Raw genomic sequence first — 5,341 nt, 5'->3', positions numbered from 1 at the left:
AAGAAATCTCCTTCTCCCTCACCTTGTTTGCTAAATCAGTATCAAAATCTCAAAGGTTATAGTTTTATTTTCTTTCTTCTCATTCTCTCGTTCTCCTCTCCAGATGAAATCCCAACTTTGTCATATCTCCTCATCTTCATCCTTCTATTAAGAACCAGAAAGAAAACCAATTTTCTTCTTGTATTCATCTCTACAGATCCATTTGCTAATTACCTTAACCAATCGACCTTCATGAACCTAAAAGCCACCACTACGAACCAGAAAGAAAAACTCAACCATTAAAATCCCTTCTTCTAAAACCATTTCTTCGAAACCCTTACCTTCGAAATAAACCCATTTTCTATTGTTCTTGAATCAATTTCATGTTCGAAAGAAACCCACTTTCATTTTTCTTCACAATTTCCTTTTCGTGCTTGTTAGGGGTTTTATTTTCTACAAACTTTATCAGGTAAAAGTTGGGATTTTTCTCTAATTTTCATCATTAGAGTCAGGGTTTGATTTTGGTTGGCAGGGTTTTAATTATCACTCAGTTTATTGTAGCAAATTGCTAGAAGAACATTTAACATCTTTGAAGATTTCCAACCTTCAGGTATAACTTTTCCCTCACTTTTACTTGTATCAAATCGATTTGATGTTAATGAAATTATTTGAAGTCATTTGGTGTTACTCTTGTGTTAATGAAGCGATTAGAAGTCCTCCAAAAATTTTGTTAAACAAAATTGGGTATAAGATTATGATGTTGGATGTTGGATTTGTAAAACAAAACTGTATGAGCTACCTGGTATTTATGATTCTGATACTGGGTTTGATTTTTTAGTTTAGTAGGCTTGTATTGATTATTTTTGATTTTGTATGAATAATATTTGGTGCTGATGGTAATTAGATCGTTGGTGGTGGTGGAGGTTGTGTGGACTGAACTGGTGTTGATGACTGGATGCTTGGAGAGGGAATCAATGAATTCGATAAAGCACTGGTGGTGATGGTAACCAGCTCGGTGGTGGTGGTGTAGGTTGTATGGACTGAACTAGTGGTGGTGAAGAGGTGTTTGGAGAGGGAGAGCAATTTGCAGGTGCTGTTAAAAGGGTGAACATGAACTTATGGGAAAGGTCTTCTTTGGTATTGTTGTTGGTGCAAATTCAGGCCAATCTCTTGCTTGACAAGCACCATTAGGTGCAGGGTTACCTAATACTGTAATCTGCACTACCACAAACAAAGTTTGGGCATCATGAATGAAAGGTGAGATACAAACACTTTTACTAGTATTTTCTCATGAAAATCTCTGTTTATCTCACCTTATTTTACTTTTTTTTTTTTTTTTGATTTTCGGGGTCATCAGTAATTTAGAAATATGGCTTATATGCTGCAATCTGTGCTTCCGTAGCAATGCTAAGTATCTGGTGCTATTCCTCGAAGATTCACAGGGCAACCCGGAGCTGTGCAATTCCAAATGAAAATTGTTAACAATAAGGCAAGTAAAAGTTGCAGATGTTGGTTTAACTGTAAGTGGTATTATGGTACAACATATTTCCACATATTCGACTTAGGATATGCAAGGATTCTCTTTGAGGAATCTTTAGCATTCAATAACAGTGGAGTTGGATTATTGATGATCGTTAGATTTGGGTTGTCAAAAGCATCGAGTAAAGATTCAGTGTAACTTCATGAAATGTCAGCTTAACGGTTTGGGTTATTGATGGTTGTTTTCAGTTCAATGGGGACAAAGGATGTGGGTGATGCATAGACATTGGCAATCATGGTAATATTTTTTGCTTTAATATTCATGTCTGTAACGCTTTACATTTGACAAGGTAGGCATTCTTATTCAAGTCTTGTTAAAACTTTAAGTTTTATATTTTCTGATCAGACTCCACTGTATCCATATATGACTCTTGTGAGAGATACTAGAGGTTCGTTCATTTCAAGGAGTGATGCTCTTTTTTAGTCTAGAAAGTCATTCAGAAAATATTAGAATTAATTATGATATTATGTCTTCAGCAACACCGATACAAGATGGTATTCGAGTGACTCAATAATGTTCCTTGTTATTGTAGCGAGTTCAATTGAAAAATTATCTTTAAAAGCCTTTTTTTCAGACACCCTTGTTCAGAGACTTGTAGCGAGTTCTTGTAGACCCTTGTTCAGAGACTTCTTATAGAAAATAAAAAGCAAGCTTAAAAGCCCTTTTTTTTCTTATAATCCATCTTTCCCGTTTTTAAGAATTCCTTTAGTAATCTTTATATTCGATCTAGAGGTTTATATTGTGGTATGTTAGTCTCCTGGGCTTGACAAAGTGATGCAGCTCTCCACAGAGAATGATATTGTCTAGAGTAGAGCCCTTATAATCATAACAAGCTTGAACATTTGCATCTTTAAAGGGATTCGATCTTAAGCAGGGACCACAATGAAGTGTTAATCTAATGTACCCCTGAGCATGATAAATTGTATAATATCCTTCTATAAACTAGTAAAACGAAACAAGAAAGAAGATGCCGGATGTTGTTGCATCATGTTGTGACTGGTGTCAATGTTTTAGTAGTTCTGAAATTCTATTAGTTCGTACAATTTGGTTATGTTGGGTGCTAATATTTTATATCTGTAATAGTTTTCTTTGTTCCGATAAAGATCGTTTTCAACTGCTAGCTACAAGCTTAGTACGGATGACAATTAAATTTATTAATCTTGTATTAGTGTTGTGTGTTTAACCTTGGTGCAATGTTGTTACTCCTGACACCATCAACAAGCGATCGAACACCTATTAAGGTATCTTTTTAGCCAATTCATAAAATTTCATTTAACAACCCATTTATCTACTTTAGCCAAAAATTTACTAATAAACCAACACGAAATTATCTAAGAGTATCAAGTTCATGTCCACGTTTCGGCGCAAACAAAGTTCGATCATCTAAGAGTCCATCTGCATATTTATGTTTGAAATATAATTTCAATTTTTTTTGTTTGTTTATCCTTTTCTTGCAGCCTTCACAATCAGTGCTTGCGGAAATTTTTGTTTTCTTTAGACTGAGACAGAGTTGATGAATTGAGCGCGCTTTACTCTCCAATCCTTGGTGAGAGTGTTCTATGTGTTACTTTATATGTATGCTTAAATTGGAATTTGTTTAGTAGCTTAGGCCATCTTTTTATTAGTTAGGTTCAATCTTTGTGATATTGAAATTAGATAAGGAGATGGTGAGAGCTTTCGATTGTCATGAAGTTACTTGTGCTATTATTCAAATGCCATCATAATTTTTGGGAGTTCATTTTGGTTAACTGATGTTGAAACTATTTTTGATGCAGGTGCGCTGTTCGGAAGTGTGGGCTTATTTGATCAACGAGAAGCTTATCGTTTTGCTGGTTTGCACTTGTCATTAAGAAACCTTCAACTTATTAGGACTTGTACCACTTATCTTTCAGAAAAATCTTGAACTTATTAGGTACTGTATTGGTGTCAATTCAGTATTAAAATCTTGTTGTATCATTTTTGAACTGAATTTATGAATCAAATGAATGTTCAATGGAATGGTAATTTGAGTTTGTAAATCCAAGTTTAGTTTTGGTGTAATTTGAGTTCTGAATCAGAATTATTTCAGCCCAGTCAGAATGGCTGCAATCAGTCAGCTTGATTTTTTTTTAATTAAAATAAATCAATTCTACGACGTACTCCAGGTGTCGTGATCAGCGGCACCCTGAGATTATCGTTATTTAGGGGCAATCTGAAAGTGTCGTTCAAGAAATCTCTGAAAGTGTCGTTCAAGAAATCTACGGCACTTTCAGCGGCACTCTGATATTATCGTTTAACTCGTTAAAATGACACTATCTGACTATCTTAAATCGATTGTTTTCCACTCGTAATTGAGATCCCTTGCCACGTCATTGAAGAGAGGAGAGAGAAAGACAATTGCTTCGATAATGCACTATTTTACATATGTTGTTCGAGTAGATTTGAACCTCGGAAGAGGAGCTTCTACACAATACAAACCAATTTTATGACTAAACGGGTTGAGTGGCTAAAGTTAAACTTTGATGCATCTTTTGACAAGCATTCTAAAACTTGTGGTATTGGTCTAATTTTAAGAGACTATGCAGGGCAATTTCTGGAGGCCATGGTGAAAATAACAAGTGCTAGAGATGCCGAACAAGGGATAGGACTAGCTCTCCTTAAAGCAGTGAAATGGATAAAAAGCAGAAGTTGGAGTAAAGTTATCATTGAAGGTGATTGCAAAACTGTCATTGAAGCCGTGATTTCAAATTTTGATAACTCAAACTGGCAGGATCATAATCTCTTTTCGGATATTAGTAGGATAGTAGAATCTATTAGTAGTATTAGGTGTGTTTTCTTTCCTAGGACAGGCAATGAAGCGACTGATGGCTTAGCCAAATATGCCAAGAAGTATCAATGTAATCAAGTTTGGGTTGTGAACCCACCAAGATGCATCGGATAAATCTGTGTAACTTTCTTCTCTAGTAATGTATTTGCTTTTATGATAAAAAAAGGGCCAATTACAGAATGGTCATACTTTTTGTAATTCGTTCACAAAATGACCATACTTTTGTATTTCGATTAGAAAATGGTCACACTTCCATCCGATTTAACATTTTTGAATAAAACGGTGTTAACTTTTCCCATAATACCCTCCTCCAAAATACCCTCTTCATTTAATAAATTGGTTGATGTGGTGGTGATGAAGCGGTGGTGGTGGTGGTGGAAGCTTAAGAATCTTCACTAAATCCCAGAGGGGAAGCGATGAACCCTTTGGCTGAATGCGGTGTAACGATCCTGAATGAGTTCTAACTATCCTGAATGCGTTCTAACGAACCTGAATGCGATGTAACGATATGTAAGCGGTGGCACACCACTTACAAATAGCACCACCACCGTCAAAAAACTATTACGAAAATAGAATTTGAAGTTATGTATGGAAGGATATGTAGGTAATTTCATTATCACATTTAACTGTGAGTTACCACTTAACTCTCTATTTAACGGAAGTATGATCATTTTATTAATAGTTTGTAACAGTATCACTACTTTGTAAATCGGGTCTTAATAGTATGACTGTTTTGCAATTTTTCCTAAAAAAAAAAGACTAAACGGGTTGATTCAAAAACTTATCGATGAAAAATGAAAGTCATTGCCATTCCCACCTCTTCTTTGTTTTTTTTTTTAATAACTACTCCTAAATTCATTCATTTAAGAATCTTAGCAATTAGGAGGGTTCAAGCCGTGACCTCTTCTCTATTCATCCCACCTGGAAATGCACTGTCAAACCCGCTTTTACCACCTCTTTATTCATCCCCACCAGAAAATGACCCCTGATGTTAACAGGGCCGTCATCTTATTCAC

At 35.4% G+C, this 5,341-nt stretch overlaps 2 long non-coding RNA genes across 4 annotated transcripts; both read left to right on the top strand.

The window, feature by feature from the left end:
- LOC113328213 lies at positions 1 to 1,468 on the top strand. 3 transcript variants are annotated; one of them, XR_003349304.1, is made up of 4 exons: positions 1 to 448; positions 541 to 589; positions 884 to 1,236; positions 1,337 to 1,468. It is a non-coding gene; the product is annotated as an uncharacterized LOC113328213 (long non-coding RNA). The 3 variants fall into 3 exon arrangements; XR_003349305.1 differs by having other exon boundaries at positions 531 to 589; XR_003349303.1 differs by having other exon boundaries at positions 1 to 589.
- Positions 1,469 to 1,478: 10 nt separating this feature from the next.
- Positions 1,479 to 3,537, top strand: LOC113328214. The gene is made up of 2 exons (XR_003349307.1): positions 1,479 to 3,065; positions 3,295 to 3,537. It is a non-coding gene; the product is annotated as an uncharacterized LOC113328214 (long non-coding RNA).
- The last annotated feature ends 1,804 nt before the right edge of the window (positions 3,538 to 5,341 follow it).

Source organism: Papaver somniferum, unplaced genomic scaffold (assembly GCF_003573695.1).
Source record: "Papaver somniferum cultivar HN1 unplaced genomic scaffold, ASM357369v1 unplaced-scaffold_107, whole genome shotgun sequence".
Lineage (NCBI taxonomy): Eukaryota > Viridiplantae > Streptophyta > Magnoliopsida > Ranunculales > Papaveraceae > Papaver > Papaver somniferum.
The sequence above is the reverse complement of the archived record's forward strand: the minus strand, read 5'-3'. Positions and strand labels throughout refer to the sequence as shown.